Source organism: Dermacentor andersoni, chromosome 2, assembly GCF_023375885.2.
Source record: "Dermacentor andersoni chromosome 2, qqDerAnde1_hic_scaffold, whole genome shotgun sequence".
NCBI classification, from domain to species: domain Eukaryota; kingdom Metazoa; phylum Arthropoda; class Arachnida; order Ixodida; family Ixodidae; genus Dermacentor; species Dermacentor andersoni.
In genome coordinates this window covers 78896873-78915224 of record NC_092815.1, presented here as the reverse complement: position 1 = coordinate 78915224, position 18352 = coordinate 78896873, and the positions used below count along the sequence as shown (strand labels likewise).

Below are 18352 nucleotides of genomic sequence, written 5' to 3'. Positions count from 1 at the left end.
GGCATGCTCCTTACTCCATCCTCTTTGCCCCCTCGGGAACCCTTTCTAGGCGTGGAGATTGGTCACGCCATAATAGGCGTGGGAACAGGGTCCTTATCACGCCTGCTAGGCATGAAGTGAGGTTGATGATCACGCCTAGTAGGCGTGGTTGGTAAGCGTGGAGAAATATCTCGCTTAGATTAAGCGTGTAAAAAAAATCTGCAAACGCACGCTTAGATAACGCAGATTTTTTTTTTGTGTATGGATACATTTTTCTATTTTTTCTATGCGAAGCTTCCTCTGCCTACCATTCCGAGTTTCACGTGGCGGTAATCTGCCGTTGCATCGGTCGGGATTTATATATATATATATATACACAGGAAAGAGACGACGAACTTTTTGGAAGACTGCGTTTACTTAACGTTTTCGGCTGGTGGACCAGCCTTCGTCAGAGTAGAGTAAGGCATGTACAACACATACACAGCTTTAAAGGCACCGTATCACAAGCAGAGGGCGCGCTATCTGCACTGACTAGACCATACACTGCGCATCATAAATCATTATCATTGCGCATTATAAATGATTATCAAGGACACGCATTTTGGGATATACAAAAAATGAAATGCAGATGTGTTCACGATACAATACATACAAACATGACTCTCAAGTAAGTGCCAGTGGTTACCATGATTATGTGTAGTGAAAGCAAATGACTTATACATGCAGATATAAAGGCGTGATGTTTAGCACATGGCATCGTAAGTGCAACCTCGAATTATCTAAAAACTGAGATGTTAAGCGTACAACTTTGAACAACAGCAAAATATGTCAAAAAAGCCACATGTAAAGAAAGACAGAAAAAAAGCGCTGAAATCATGTGTGCACACTGTGTGGGAGGTGTATATTTGTGCTCAGTCTAAAGTTAGACAGGTTAGTTTTCCTTTGTTTTCATTTATTCCGGACGAGACAGTGTTAAATTTGTGAATCAGGTAAGATTCGCGAAGCTCGCGGTCATGGTTGGTGCGGAATCCAGATTCGAGTATTGTTACTTTGAGATTATTAAATGAGTGGCCCGGCATGTTTACACGTTTCGAGAGTGGTAGATTTGGTTGGGATTTGGCATGCGACCTGTGGTTGTTAAAACGGATCCTGAAAGGTGTTTCAGTCTGGCCTATGTATTGCATGTGGCAAGTGCCGCACTCGAGCAAGTACACTACGTTATATGAATCACAGTTGAAACTGCCTTTAATAGTGAACATGAATTGGCTGGCTGTGCTGGTGGCAGTCAATGTAGGCGTTATATGAGCGCAGACTTTGCAACGTGGTTTTTTGCAGCGGCTGCAACCGGTCGGGTTAGAAGTGGCGATCTTTGAAGACGTTAGTATGTCACCTATGTTTTTCGAACGTCTATACACGACACGAGGTGGCTCAGGAAAAATGGCTTTTAACCTGTCGCTTTGGGTGAGAATGTTATAGTGTTTGCGGAGTATGCCTGCGACCTTAGGGTTAGATGCCGAATGTGTGAGTATCAAATTAGCCGACAGGGAGCCACTGGGTTTGTTTCTGCCTTTAAGAAAGTCCATCCGGTCATATCGTGCCGCTAGGGAAGTGACATCCATCGTCACCAGAAGCGAGCCTTCAGGAACGGTTAGATCTATTATGTCATTAAGAAAAGCATTAGTATCCTTAATGAAAGAAGAAAATGTGGCTGGAATAAATTTGATTAGACTGTCGACGTAACGAGAGATGTATTCTGTGACTGTTCTGATGCCGGATACAATGGAACGGCCTGGATTACCTGGTTTATGTATCTTGGGCAGCAGGTAAAAGCGTCCGGCTATTGGACTAAGTGGGATCAAGGAGCGTGCTGTTTTATCGTCGATCTTCTGCTTCTTCACCGATGCTTTTATGTTCTCCTTAATGATGGAAAGGAATTCGTCGGTAGGATCACAGGGAAGTTCTTTATAAAATGTACCGTCAGATAACTGTCTTACGACTTTTTTTGTAATTTTCTTTTGTCGTTATCACGACCGAGCCACCCTTGTCCGCTGGTTTAATAACAATATCATCGCGTGTGCTTAGGCTTCTAAGAGCATCGGATTCGCTAGTGGAAAGATTTCTCTGGAATGGGGCGCGTGTCTTGTAGGTGTCGAGCACGTCGCGAGAAACAGCTTTGATATATAGGTCTAAGCATTTGTCCCGTTGCGAGGCAGGCGTCCAGTGTGCCGCGGACGGTATAGCTGGGTGGTCCTGTTTGCTGCTAGCGCGGCCATGAAAATATTCTTTGAGTCTTAAGTTTCGGGAGAAGTTTTCAATGTCTTTCGTTAACTGGAATTCGTCGAAGCCCCCGGTGGCTGGACAGAAATTGAGGCCTTTTGAAAGAACCCTTTCTTCCGCAGGCAGAAGCGCAACATGCGAAAGGTTAACTATGGTAGTGCCCGGGTTGGTTGTCTCCGGCAATGTTTTAGCAACTGGTATTACAGAAATTGTCGAACAGGTTTGTTTGGTAGAGTATGTTATCGCCGGGACATTGTCCCGTAACAGTTTCCGATATTTTATTTTGTTTAACGCGTTCACCTTTCTTTCTTCGTAAACATTCAGTTCAACATTCAGTTTCTTCGTAAACATTCACAGTTGAAACTGCCTTTAATAGTGAACATGAATTGGCTGGCTGTGCTGGTGGCAGTCAATGTAGGCGTTATATGAGCGCAGACATTGCAACGTGGTTTATTGCAGCGGCTGCAACCGGTCGGGTTCGAAGTGGCGATCTTTGAAGACGTTAGTATGTCACCTATGTTTTTCGAACGTCTATACACGACACGATCGATGACGCGATACACCGAGCGGCAGGATATGACCGGATGGACTTTCTTAAAGGCAGAAACAAACCCAGTGGCTCCCTGTCGGCTAATTTGATACTCACACATTCGGCATCTAACCCTAAGGTCGCAGGCATACTCCGCAAACACTATAACATTCTCACCCAAAGCGACAGGTTAAAAGCCATTTTTCCTGAGCCACCTCGTGTCGTGTATAGACGTTCGAAAAACATAGGTGACATACTAACGTCTTCAAAGATCGCCACTTCTAACCCGACCGGTTGCAGCCGCTGCAAAAAACCACGTTGCAAAGTCTGCGCTCATATAACGCCTACATTGACTGCCACCAGCACAGCCAGCCAATTCATGTTCACTATTAAAGGCAGTTTCAACTGTGATTCATATAACGTAGTGTACTTGCTCGAGTGCGGCACTTGCCACATGCAATACATAGGCCAGACTGAAACACCTTTCAGGATCCGTTTTAACAACCACAGGTCGCATGCCAAATCCCAACCAAATCTACCACTCTCGAAACGTGTAAACATGCCGGGCCACTCATTTAATAATCTCAAAGTAACAATACTCGAATCTGGATTCCGCACCAACCATGACCGCGAGCTTCGCGAATCTTACCTGATTCACAAATTTAACACTGTCTCGTCCGGAATAAATGAAAACAAAGGAAAACTAACCTGTCTAACTTTAGACTGAGCACAAATATACACCTCCCACACAGTGTGCACACATGATTTCAGCGCTTTTTTTCTGTCTTTCTTTACATGTGGCTTTTTTGACATATTTTGCTGTTGTTCAAAGTTGTACGCTTAACATCTCAGTTTTTAGATAATTCGAGGTTGCACTTACGATGCCATGTGCTAAACATCACGCCTTTATATCTGCATGTATAAGTCATTTGCTTTCACTACACATAATTATGGTAACCACTGGCACTTACTTGAGAGTCATGTTTGTATGTATTGTATCGTGAACACATCTGCATTTCATTTTTTGTATATCCCAAAATGCGTGTCAGTGATAATCATTTATAATGCGCAATGATAATGATTTATGATGCGCAGTGTATGGTCTAGTCAGTGCAGATAGCGCGCCCTCTGCTTGTGATACGGTGCCTTTAAAGCTGTGTATGTGTTGTACATGCGTTACTCTACTCTGACGAAGGCTGGCCCACCAGCCGAAAACGTTAAGTAAAAGAAGTCTTCCAAAAAGTCCGTCGTCTCTTTCCTGCGTATGCTACGTCGGGTCCTGCGTGCTGAACTTTGAAGAAAACCCCTATATATATATATATATATATATATATATATATGTATATCGTCATAGCATAAGAAGCCAACACTGACACCAAGGACAACATATATGGGAAATTACTTGTGCTTAATAAATGAAATAAAGAAACGATAAATTAATGCAAATCACAGTGGATGAAAAAACTACTTCGATCGCACAATCTTCGCATTTCGCGTGCAATCCGAAGGTTTATTTGACAATTGCGAATATTGCGCGTATTTATTTTTGAATTCGCAGTGATACAGCTATACGAGCACTTGTTCTACTAATGTAATGCATTGAGAAAATTGTACATTTCACCGCAATGCTAGAAGAAACATACAGTTTGGCAAGTACCACGGTCTCTAGAACTTTAGCGCGATAGCGTTAGCGGCCCCCCATGTTGCACAAAATCCGGTGTCGGCGTCCGGCACCGGTGTCCCCGTGAGTGAAAATTCCCGCATATGTTTAGGTATGTGTATATGCCACGCTTTGCTATATGACATGCCGTAGATGTGCGTTATATTGCCACACGATCTTGTCACTAAAGTTGCGCACACCTCTTTTTATATTCTTGACAAAGTTATTCCTCGGTATTTTAAGAATCACAGACAGCCCATAAACAAATGACATGAAACAAAACACCGACAGCGCATGCCTTTTATGTAAGATCTTCTCAGATTGAAATATTAAAATGCAATGCGTACCCAAAGAGCACAGCCAACCGTTTGCGTCTTTCAAAGATTTCGTCTGCGAATTTTCTAATTTTCGAAATTTTCTTGTCCGGTTCTCTTTCGGCCAAGGAAAGACGATGGCGATGCTCGCGTGATGATGATGTCTGAACGACCCCGACCTTTCCTAAAGCCTACTCGATTGCGTTTATATACAGTTCTACGGAAACTGATTGTACCTGCGTGCAATCAAATGCGTTTCCGTGCAGATCCACAGATTGGAGCAAGTTTCATGAATGCAATAATGGCACAACCATGAAAGCTACACAAAGCTACGAAAAAAAACTTGTACCGATTTCCAAAAGAAACGAAATGTTCGCTGATGAATAAAAATTAATACTCACCTTGGTATCGACTCCAGCACCCTGCAGCGCATTTACAGGGTTATTTCCTCATCCCTCCTGCTGAAGTTTGTGTTGCCAATTAATTCGCTCTCACTCCATCGTTTCTTAGCTTTTTGTTTAGTTCACCAGGTAAATCTGCTGGAGAAGAACGTGCTGAAAGAAATGAAACGTAAGATACATTAAATTATTTAACAGGACACAACGGGAATATTGGCAACTCACCGGCTGATTACCTCGCAAATGAAGAAATATTGAAGAGAAACTGCAGCTTCCAATAACAAGAATGCTAATTTAAACTTTAAAGAAAAACATAGCGCAGAACATTTTCAATTAAACCTGGAATGAGGAAGACAAATTTAGTTGTACGTATGCGTACACACACAAAAAACATTTTCCAACAACCTGTGCATCCCGCAAGCCCTCAACCATTGTCAGGCCATGGAAGATTATCTTCGTACGTTCAAGCATTTAAAATAAGAAAATTCCACATGCGCCTGGGCTGATTTCTATCCGCGGACAATAACGAATCATTACTGCGGACGTTTCATTTTAGAAACGGATAAGGATTTCCTTCGTACCTTTGTGCTATACGTTCAGGCGGATGCCAACTTTTTTTCTTTGTTTTATTCTTTTTTTCAGGAACCCGACTAGAATCGAATGCCTTTATAACAAAGCGTTTGAGGCCTTCAACGTTTCTTTGTACCAGTCACTTAGTTACCGGATCTTATACCGATCCTTCGTTACCGGACCCTAGCTATACTGCAGTGTCCGTGCCCTCCCACAGGGACTTTGTTGCGGTGCTGGCCGGTGTTTCCCATGCGCACCGCTGCTCTGTGGCGCCTATTTCGGGGAGAGGTGGCGCCACTTCCTGTGTTCGGTGCAAATCAACAAAGCAGCCCTTAGAGACACCTATATTCCTTCAATGTACAGTCAAATTTGTTGTAGGGGTCGTCGCTGTAAAAGCATATACAGCGATATCAAAATACATATGAAAAACAAGGATTCGGCTGGGACATACAAAATCCTTCATTATAGAGGTAATTCTGTTGTACAGGCGTTAGCCTGTACCTGAGACGCCGCAAACATATATCGAATTTTCTCGAGCATTAGGAGCATTGTCCATGTCATGCCTATATATATATATATATATATATATATATATATATATATATATATATATATATATATATATATATATATATATATATATATATATATATATATATATATATATATGATTAGCTTGTGAGCGGTACTACATTCCAACATTGTGTGGTACTGCTGAGAAGAGCTATCGCGAAATGTACCTCGCTATGATGAAAGGCCATGGAAGCTTGGTTCGCACAGATGACTTCGTTGTCTTCAATGAAAAACGCCTCTGCGAAGTCGCGAGCTAGTTTATCCGCACATTTGAATAGAATCGTGCTTTCCCCCTAACTTCGGTAGTAATCACAAGGCTGCTCCCCAAGCTTTGGCGAAAGCCAGAGGATTAGTAAACTACCAATAGTAAGTGCTCTCCTGTGTTCTTCTGTCGTTTTTTCCCCTCGGCGCTTTCTTAACAATCAATCCACACCGCCTTGCCAATTCGCCATTTTGTTGACTAAAGGCTTATTTTTTACTCGCTAGAATATTTTCGGCGCATTGCGCGCATGTAATCATACCTGTCTGCGCATCTCTCCGAACCTGGTGATGACGGTGTCCCATGCTTGTGCGTTAATTGCGTTTGTGCGACACAGAAAACGCGAGCGCTGTTCTACGAGAGCAGGCTTCATATATCGTTACCGCCCCATAGCAAAGCGCTCACACATTCGCACTTCATTTATTTGGCTCTCGGCACTCAAGCTTGGCAAGCTCATTCAATCCACCGCTCGTTGCGGCATCATTTTTCATGCTTGATTGGAGTTCGTGATCGATGGCAGCACTCTCCGCGAAAAATTTGTTTCCCGGTTAACATATGAAAGCGTTCTCCTGCGTGTGCCCACGGCTTTGATTGAAGCAGTGGCGAGGCATTCCTTGCCATTAACCACTTTTGCATCGTGTAGTTTATTGGCATTTGCTGCTTCGCAGCTGTACCACCGCTTGTATTGTGTTTGTGGCAGTCGATGGGCCAGCTGGTAAGCGTTTAAGTTGCTCCACTCTGTGATGATGCAAAGCTCTGAAAGGCAAAATAAGAAAAAAATGAAAGGAAATGAGTAGGCGCGACTCTAATGGAAGAACTTCGTGGTTACACGGTGATTCGTGGCCAAGCTCATCAGGTTCCCGAGACGTAAGAGGATGCGGTTTCAAAACCAGCATTCACAAAAAGTCTGCTACGTAAGTGGCGTCCGAGATTGGCCATCGCTGCGGCGATCGATCTTTTTATCAAGCTGATTGCTATTACGAGCGGCGGGAGCTGTAACGTCGGCAAGGTAATGCAGATTTTGACATTATGGGCACTGATTTGCGAAGCTACTGTACGACCGATCTGTCACTCGCCGGCATTCCGGTTCTCTACATTTTTTGTAAAATGAATTAACAGTGCTTATTTGAAGCTCCAATACCGCTGTTACACGGGCGACCTTAACCGCGGTTAACGTAACCGCGGTTACCGCTAAACGCGGTTAGCGCGGTTACACGGCAGGTGAAACTGCAGCTAGGCCGCTAACCGCGGTTGACCGCCAACCGAGCTTGGCAACCTCGGTTTAGTGTAACCGACGTTTCGGAAGCGGGCAAAATGGCGGATTTTGGAACCAACTCTACGGCCGACTGCGACCAGCGTTTGCAGATTATTCCCAAATTACGCTAAATACTAACCTACCTGTGCAAAACCCAGTCTTACACGTTAAAACTCTCAAATATGACAATTGTTTTGCTGAAAAATAACATCTATGTACCACTGTAATGAAACGGCGAGGAAAAATTGTTCAAAATGAAGCCTGTAAGCAAGAGATCACATGATGCGTTGTCAGACCATTCACCGTGACCGGGATAGCCCGTGTAAGTCTGGCGGACTGCGATTCGCGTTAACCACGGTTGAGCGAGTTAATCACGGTTAAGTTCAACCGCGGTTAAGCTGCCCGTGTAACTAGGGTATAAGTTCGCGGGCGCCATGCGAAGCGTATTTATACGTGATAAGTATTGCGAACTTAACTCGACTGACCTGGCCAACGACGGCTAGAAAACCTAAGGCACCCGCGACGCCTCCTCGCCCAAGCAACTACGTCACTACGCTCGGATCGACTTGGATCGACGGCGGCAGCTATACTAACAGCAGGCTGGATATGCCGGGACACGAAGAGCTTTAGCTGGCTTGCAGTGACTTCAGCGGTGACTTTGGCTAGACCGCGAGGAAGTCAATTTCTTTTGGGGTGTTTTTGTCATAATTTGGGCAATAATGTTACCAAAGTTATAGCATCACTGTATTAATCTTGCATTTGCCAACTATTTTTCGAAGGAATGGCGTACTACGCATTTTTTAAATTTTTTTATTGCAGGCACATTTGTAGGTGACCCTGTCGAATTTCGAGTGTCATCAGACATATGTCAATGACACGCATTTACGAGTCAGATATAACTACTACTACTACTACTACTACTACTACTACTACTACTACTACTACTACTACTACTACTACTGCTGCTGCTGCTGCTGCTGCTACTACTACTACTACTACTACTACTACTACTACTACTACTACTACTACTACTACTACTACTAGTAGTAGTAGTAGTAGTAGTAGTGCTGTTAGACATTGACGTGCTATGCCGTGTCCCTGCCGTTAGCGCCAGCTCACTGCCAAGCTAGTTTGATGCCACAGTTACTGATAGCGATATTGTAAACAAAGTGCAAGGCCTCCAGCTGTAAGATATGTTGCAGCTGGAAACGTCTTCTTCGTACGTATGTCTTTGTCATGTAACACATGTTGCAGGTTACTGCACTCAGGTATTACCAGAGAAGCTGTTGTGGCAATCTTACAAGAAAAACCTTAGGATGAATAATGCAGAGATAGACATTCGTAAAAATACCCTTATTACGAAAATGACATGTGGCGGGCTAAAGTTGCCGGGTAAGCTTGCAAGTGCTGTCCTTAGAACAGAAATTGTGTTGGACAAACTTAGGAGTCCATGGCTCACCACTCAATTATTCTCACTTCCTAAGCAAAACCAAACATTAAACGCTCTTTTGTGTGACATTATCAATGATATTGATGACCTGGATGCGATGCCACGTGTTCTTGAATCGATGAGACAGAACGCATGCAAGGCTGAGTACACTAGACTCCGAGTGAACGCGAGCCCATGTAGTATCCACAAGCGGGTTTTGTTCGATCAGTGAGAACATGTGTGCAGAACATGGGCTCATAATTCGGGTTTCACAGATGCAAAGTGCTGGATGGAGAGGCAAAGATGTGCAAGTTTGCTTTTGTGATCTGTAGACCTTAACAATGGTGTAAAGCATCTACAATATTTATTTATTCACAATACCTTACAGGACCATTAAAAGGCATTGAGTAAGGGGGGCAACGGTAATTGCATCACAGAAAAATAGCAAAGTGCAACATCGATATACAATATTAACCCGCAACGAATTCAAGTTATCACGGGATGTTTCACGATTGCAGATGAACGCAATGTGATCCGGGAGACCATTCCGATGCCCATTAGCTCTAGCTAGTGATGATGAGTTAAATTCCTGCGTTTGACCAAGAATTCGCATGGTGAATGGTCATAATTATAATTATGTACATCGCTCAGCGATTAAAACTCGATACTCGTAGCGCATGGCTGCCGGTGCTTTTTACACCACCGCTGGACGCGGAGGCCACCAAGCTGATGTATTATTTATTTATTATTATTTGTAAATACTAAAATCCCAAGTTGGGATTTTAGCAGGGTGGAATACAGTATGATGTAGGTACATATTATGGGCAACAGGGAGAGAAAACGATTGCAGAATAGGATGAAAACGAAAGCATTTGTGGCGCATTAAGGCTGAATTTGGCCCACAGAGCTCACCCAGAGCTCACCATTGGCCCAAAAATGCACCAGTATCCGTCCGCGCCCAGTGTAGCGTTTCAATTGCTGAGCGCCGCTACAGCGACGGTACAAGGTTTCTCAGGCATTGTAAGGCTTCTCACATAATTCTCAGACACGCGCGCACGTGCGCTTCGATTTACATAGCGTCCGCACCACTGAGTATGTGTCGATGCAAAGAGAACAACTTGTGTTCTTTTCCACAAATAAAAAATTGTGCTACATTTAAAGGTCGATGGATGCACTGCTTCGCCGCGCATAACGCAAATATCTGACACATGAAGTACGTGTATAGCAGGAAAATATCTTGTCAAATATTTGTGACTCGCCTAAATACCCCACTGCATCTGGTATTGTGGTATGAATACGAGTATGTGACATGCCTGGTGGTCGCAACTTTATATACTAAGTTATATATATATATATATATATATATATATATATATATATATATATATATATATATATATATATATATATATATATATATATATATATATATATATATGTATATATAACCGTATGACATTAGAGAAGTGGCACACACCTGAATTCACCCAAGACCGATTGCATTCCCTCGACCCCTCTATGCAACTGCGGCTGTTACCAGGGCTTCTGCGAAATGAGGAAACAATGCTGTGCCGCTTACGCTTGGGCGTCGCATTCACCAATGCATATACGTTTTTGATTGGAATGACTGATAGCGCCGACTGTAATGCTTGCGGTGTCGAGGAAACTTTAAAACATCTACTATGCAACTGCCCATCTTTTCAAAACGAAAGACATGACCCCTGCACAGCTCTCAATCAGCTAGATAGAACACCGTTCACCTTGAAGAAGATCTTGAGACCATGGCCTCGCATATCGCAGCTACAAAAGGCCACAAAAGCTCTGCTGCGATATTTGAAAGCTACTGGACTGAGTCAGCGTCTGGGATCTGGACTGAGTGACCGAACGATATACCCAGTAGACTTTCTCTTCTTCTTTTAATCTTTCCGTCCCCTTTTTCCTTTCCCCAGTGTAGGGTAGCCAACCGGGCTCAGTCCTGGTTAACCTCCCTACCTTTCCTTTATCATTTGCTCTCTCTCTCTCTCTCTCTCAGATACTAAAAATCACCATTTTATAAAAAGAAAGCCTTACTCTCAACGCTTTAAGTTATTTGGCTAATCTATAGAAAACCGCGCATCGCGCTTTCTCATTCGCGCACAAGCGAATGCCTTTATTCGCTCGCATACAAAAGTTCAGTCGCACATAGAGAATAAAAAAAAAATTCCGGACGAACTCATCAAAGATGACTATCCAAGTTTGCGAATAGCCAAAACGCGTCATGTATGAGGCGTGTACTGCAGTCGTGCTCCCCTTTCGCGCTTCCGTGCGGGCACGCTGCGCCATCTAACGGCGCCACCACGAAGTCTCCGCATATCGAGTGGCCTTTACCCAGTGACCCAAGCTGGCGTCAAAACGTTTAATTGTACAACTGCACATACCCAGTAACACATGCTCAGTGGTGCGTACCCAGTGACCATAGGGGCACCTACCCAGTGGTACATATCCTCGTAGGCGTCAAAGAGGGCCACTGAAGAACGGCGCATACTCAGCAGCGCATAATAGTGCAGCATCACAAAGCCGCTTTCGCGGTAAAACCAGTAATCCGGTTATTCGATTAAACGGCCTTTGAAATAAGAAAACCGGATTACCGGAGCAATCGCTTAGGCTGCCTGGATACTCGGCCATGTTATCCGAATGTTCGGATATTCCTATATTCAAATATCCGCACATTTGCTTTTCTGTGCTGGTACCGAACTGCTTTCATAAGCTGTAACTCCGGGGTGCGAATGTCGTGGAAAAAAGCGAAGAATTACTCTCAGCGTGTGTCAACACTGGGCGCGTGTTCCAGCAGCACACTTTTCAAAGCCACACGCACAGCCAACAGCGAAATGGATACATTTATAGCTGTCTTCGCTTTAACACAACCGCAAGCATTCTTCCATTCTTCGTTACCATTATCTGCAGCGATGCGCCCTCCCCCGCCTCCATTGTTCCCCTTGTGAGGAAGGCACCATCGACGAATCTATAGTTCGAGTCAGCAATTCGTTTGGTAGCAACGGTTCGTATAGAGATATATCTCACTCTGAACGTTCTCTTAACAGGTATACCGAGAGCAACTTGGTGTCTGCTAGTCAGCGGGCACCATTTCTACATCCCAGTTGGTGCTAAGGCATCCAACATGAGTATCCAGAGCCAGAGCGGCAGTCCGTACCGATATTAGACACGTGCTAAACAACATAACACCTCCAGTTGATGAAAGCTGGAGGGTCATTAGCCAGACTGAACCAGTGCCAGTCCATACACTGTTCAATACCCAGCCCCGTATCATCCAGCTCTTAGGCGTATCTCTTCGATAGCCAGCTTGGACAAAACTTGGACGCGCTGGAATGGTTCAACAAGGCCCCTGAGTAAAAATACCCCTCCCCTTAATTGTACAACTTGCAACAAAAATAAATAAATAATAATGGCAATAACGTGTGCAACAAAGCCTCGTCCTCAAGCTCGGAACGCCTACATCAAACTGCAGGAAGTACGTTAACGTCTAAAGAAAAGTTATTTCTGTCCGAAGATGTCAGGTTCCTCCTGTTTTTCTAGAAACATAGGGCGTTCTTCGATATCTAAAAATACGAAAATGGAGTTACTAAATTGATATTTCCCATAATGTCACGCACGTCGCTGCCTCCCGCCCCCCTCTCCCTCCTTTGTGCATTTCCTCATATATTTATTCACGCATGGAGAGAAAGAAGCTGTCTCACAGGCCCAGGCGGCTTACAGTCCTTTCTTTAGTCGGGAATTTGTATACACTGCGCAATATAGTTTGCACAAACACAGCATTCACACTTGTTTGAGATTTCTACACTTCTTTATTGCAAGGTCCTTTGGTGCAACAATTGAGCACTTTCCACACCTTAAGTGCTTTCGGTGACGTCCTTGTTATTCATAAAAATCAGAAAAGCAGTCATCACTTGTTAATCCTGGTTCGGACATTGTACTTTGTTGAGCCAATTTCAGGAACCAAAAAAACAATGTTCGCTTGTACAGGCTGTTCCAGGTAAGACTAGAAGCTCTTAAATAAAGCTGATATAGATACGATTGTGAGACGCACGCCACTCAGTAACCAGTGCTCACCGGCCGTCAACGTAATATTTTGTGTAGTAATCGGCTGCTAATTGGAGAAGATTCGTTAAACACTTTTATCGTTTAAATTGAGGACTCAGCTTCGGTTGAGGAAATTACTGATGTGTCCTGAAGCAAATCATTCAATCTTTTTCCTTCGCGCTTTTAGGTATAGCTCGCCAATTCCGAAAAGTGCCACGTGATTGCACACCCCTCACCCTGAAAACAGTCGTCCAAAAACCAGTTTGACGAGACTTCCCTCATTGCCTGAATGGGCCGCCGCCTGGCCATTGCGATAGGCATCAAGAGTCGCTGATCAGCGGTACAGCTGCTGATAAGCGGTAACCAGCACCTACAGTTTACCCCTTCTAGACGCTTGCCCAGTCAGCCAGTGAGAAGACTTCCTTGCGGTCACTTTTCGGGCCACTGGCGTAGTGGTTTGTGGATGTGCAATCACACACGCATTCGCGTATTGCGCCTACTACGAGATCAAGCGCCGAAAAACACCTACGCACGACATAGGGCGATAAAAATGACTTGGTGAGTCGCTTTCTGATGTAGCAACAGTTTTCTCATCAAAATGTACGCCTTGAATTCAAAAATTAGGAACTTGTTGATTAATGTTCTCTCATCAGCTAAATAATTAGCACGCAATACTTATCCTCATAGCGAATAGGTCTGGTGACGGAACACCGAAGTCCTCGAATCGAATAGTGTGCCACATTGTGCCTGTCTACCGTTAGCGGGGACACATTGATAACAAGATTAAAAGAGCCGTGAGCACATTTGTCTTCCAACAAATAAAATAGTGATAAGTAAGAACTTCGTCTACGTCGCGAGTTAGCCCGCGATCCCTGTCGTAATTGTGGCCTAGCTTCATATATTTACACACATATTTTGCTCGTGTAGTAATGAACCGGGTAAATTGCTGCGTGTAAACTTTTACTCTTCATTTACTTTAGTCTTAACCAGTTTCTTCAGCGAAAGTTGCCACTACTTGTAAAGGAACATCGGCAAAGCGGATGACGGATGCAGCCCAAGTCGTGTCTGCCTTAGGTAACAGTGTGTGAGCGACATCGATGTGCAATATGAACCTATAGCGTAGTCATACGCATGAGAACTCGCGCATTACTTAGCAGAAAATGCCGGCATAATTCTCAAAGATGGTTCTGATGCTATAGAGAAGGTCACCAATGAACTTATGGGCAACTGTATGATACAAAGGTTAACTGATTTAATCGGAGAAATGATCGAAGTTTTTTATTGTAGATATTGTAGATATCCTGCTCGGACTACGAACTTTGTAGGAAAATAAATACATTTTTGCCCCACCTATTTGTTGGACGCCGAAAAGCGCTGACGTCTTTGGAGATAAAAACATTTCAGTCTTTTACCCGTCCCCAGGGAGGCAAGATGATTAAATGGAAGCATAATTAAATTAAGAATTCATGAACACATTTCGAACCATCTAATAAATAACGTATTTTAGAGGCTGGGAATAATTGCTATGAGTGCATGATATCGCAACGCATGCGAAGAAATCTAATGTTGCAATGAAGAGTTAGTGGTACGGAATATTCACGTTCGATTATCTGATTATCCGGTTAACCAGTTACTTTAAGCGGATATCCAGTATATTATCTTTTATTATTTGGATAACTGGATAACCGGTTTTCATGATCAGATTCTCTCTTATTAAAGAGGATAGCCAGTTTGAGGGATGTTTGCAAACACTAGCACATACCCAGGGGAACGGCCCCATTTTTAGAATGCACTACCTTCGGATTTGGCCTTTATTCTCATAACACACGATATTAGGCATCGAGACTCGTTCTTGGTTAGGCAGGTAGATGGATACGGTGAAATAAAACTGGCGTAACAATGCCAAGAATGCTATTCGCATTTTAAATAAATTACGACAGAACTTGCTTCACGCTGACTGTCGACGGTAATGCTATTAGCATTCGAGCAATGTTGCGACACACCGTATTCCTGAAATGACGTTTATTTAAATGTGTAGGGCTCATTCTGAGATTTTATTTGCTTCGGCTACATATGCGACATCCTCCGACATCGTCCCATTTTGCTGTGTCATCCGCTCTCCAAGGTCGCCCATGAGCATGGCTGCATAACGACGACTGCACGATGCCGACGCCGTGATGACGATGGAATGACGAAGGAATGACGCGGATGGAACGATGACAATCAGATGTCAATTCTGAAATGATAGCCATACTGTAACGACGGCAGCGTGACGACGCGTGCATGACGAAGATGACGTGGCGATGACGGTAAGACGACAACCGGATGGCGAAGCTGGAATGACGTCGAAGGCACGACCGCCACAGCGCGACGATGGTGGGACAGCGAATTCATGATAATAACTGTCTTAGGACGATGCAATGACGACGATGGCACAAAGATGACAATGACAACTACGGTGGCATAATCAGGAATAAAGAACCACAACATGATTGTGATAGACTGAAGAACGAGGAACGACGTCGATTGATCGACGAAGTTGATATGACGGCAACGGCATAAACAGCAATCGTATGACGCTACTTTCTTTAAAGCTGCGAGCCCGGTACTTCCAAGTCACGAACGGCATGCGAGTTATCAGCATGACAGAGCATTCTCGACAGTAAAGTAGCGAGCGCAGCGTTTTCAAGAAAGGAAACGCAAGCAAGACAAATGACGATTGTAGTTGTGTGGCAAATACACAACCCAAAGGGTGTCAACTTTTTTTTAGAGTGTACGCATTCCGCATAGGGATGGCCGACACCGCATCATGTGGCGGTTGCGGTGACGCGGAAAGGATTCGTCATGTTCTCTGCCAGTGCCAGCAGTGTAGTGGGCAGAGACAGTCGCTCTCCGTCGTGCTGAACCAGTCGGACGACCAGCCTCTGTCGAAAGAAAGAATTCTGAAACATCGACGGGACTTAACATAGCATCAGAATTCCGTGCAAGTGCTGTTGCGCTTCTTGGGATAACCGGCCTGTGTGAACGCCTGTGATTGGAACGCTTTTTCTATGGCCAGTTTTTCGGTTTTTTTTTTCGTTTTTTTTTTTTCTCTCTCATTGTCGTCTTTACAACCCCTATATCCCCCACTCCCGTGCAGAGTTGCAAACCGGAAACTCGTCTCTGAGTAACGTCCCTGCCTTTCCCCTCTCTCTCTTGGTCCCTGGGTAGGCGTAAGTAGATAGATAGATAGATAGATAGATAGATAGATAGATAGATAGATAGATAGATAGATAGATAGATAGATAGATAGATAGATAGATAGATAGATAGATAGATAGATAGATAGATAGATAGATAGATAGATAGATAGATAGATAGATAGATAGATAGATAGATAGATAGATAGAAAACGGCTGAAGTAGGCGAACAATGCTAATCGCATTAAAAGTGTTTCATTCTAGAACTGTCCAACTGCCGCTGCCGCGTTAGAGCCAGAAACGCTGGCGTCAAGTAAATAAAGACAAGCGACCGCCGAACAGAATAAGCCAGGCTCTTGCTATTTACCCGACACTTCACAACGCCAACACTGAGGACGTCTGTTTGGCTATGTGACGCGCCCGGCTGGGAACTTAAAAATAAAAGCAGGAACCCATTTCCCGCGCAACTGAAGCGATGATCACGGCGAAAACGCATTGATCACTCTCCTGGGAGAGCAACGCGGCTCCGAAACACAGCGGTATAAGCTTCTGGATCTACGTTGGCGGTGTCGTACTTTCGTCACGCGCGCGATGCCGAATCGTTGGTGATACGTGAGTTTGCAGCGCCTGAAAACAACGACAAAAGCGCGTGGCAACGTGCACGTGGGTTGTCGTTGCCGAAAGTGGACATCGTTCCCAAGGGGTAATGCGCTTCTGTAATTGTAATTAGTGCGCATGAGTCGGAAGGTTCGCTGCTAATTTCCTCGGCTGGGTCTTCTGTGTTTAGGCGTAACGTAAAAAGCGTTTTTCTTCCAATTTCGTGGAGCTGAATGAGATGCTGGGCCTCTTCAGGCGGCAGGCGTGCTGTGACTGCTGAACGCAAATTGTCGTTCTAGGCTGAGTACAGAAGCACGTGCAAGCATGATGGCCTTTGTTCTCACTGAATTCTCACAACGCTACGTTTCCAAGCTGGCTACGTGGAATACCCCATCGCGTGACTAGGATTTCCTTTATAAGCGCGTTTATACAACACGGCAATTGCTGAAACGCTTCGCCGGGGTGCTCTCCTGGTTACCTAAGTAGCACATTTCAGTTACATTGGACTGCACAGTTAGCTTTGGCACATATTTTTTTCCCGCTGCGCGCTCAATATAAGAATGCAATCAGCGATAAAAGTTGTTGGTCTTTCTTCAACGTATTACTTACGTTGACGGTGCGAATCATGCTGACCTCTTACGCGAAGCTTGTGTTGCAGCAGATTAAAATCAATTCTTCCCTCTGCTCGTTAAGCAACACGCTTTTTTTAAGAATGCCCTCGAATCATCAAAACTCTCAGGAAACGTGACTTCGCAAATTTCCGAGGCGCACTTCTAGAGGGCTTTTATTTTTTTTTAAAGAGTGGCTAAATACATGATACATGCTGAACAAATTATATAAGCGAATTATTTGCCGGTGTTTTATTACATCTTTCGCAGATTTTGACTCAGCCCTTTGGCACGCGAGAACGACCGTCCCGAGCCGCCAACGCAAACACGAGGGAAAGAGATGCGCGATTCCTCTTACCACGCACACAAGCGCCATCTGGGTGGCCTCCTTGACGGCTGCAGGTGTGACTCCAAGCCTGCTCCCATGTGACCTTTGCATACGATATATATATATATATATATTTCTTTTTTTCTTTTTTTTTCCTGCGGATTCATACGCAGCGATAAAAAGGGTATTTTTAGTTTTCTTCCCACAGCCGAGCACAGTTCTTCCATTGCTCGCTTCGTCAGCTTGTTCGTGGCGCGTGTGAAGCTGTTTCTACCTTGTCATGCATGTCGTGCACGTTGCAAGGTTGCCGGAAGTCCTCC

General features: G+C 44.2%; 1 long non-coding RNA gene across 1 annotated transcript in view; it reads right to left on the bottom strand.

The window, feature by feature from the left end:
* Positions 1 to 18352, bottom strand: part of LOC140215931 (uncharacterized) — a 423058-nt gene that overhangs the window by 100350 nt on the left and 304356 nt on the right. The window contains exon 3 of the long non-coding RNA XR_011892526.1: positions 5161 to 5313. This is a non-coding gene — a long non-coding RNA (uncharacterized lncRNA). The remainder of the gene's footprint in view (positions 1 to 5160; positions 5314 to 18352) is intronic.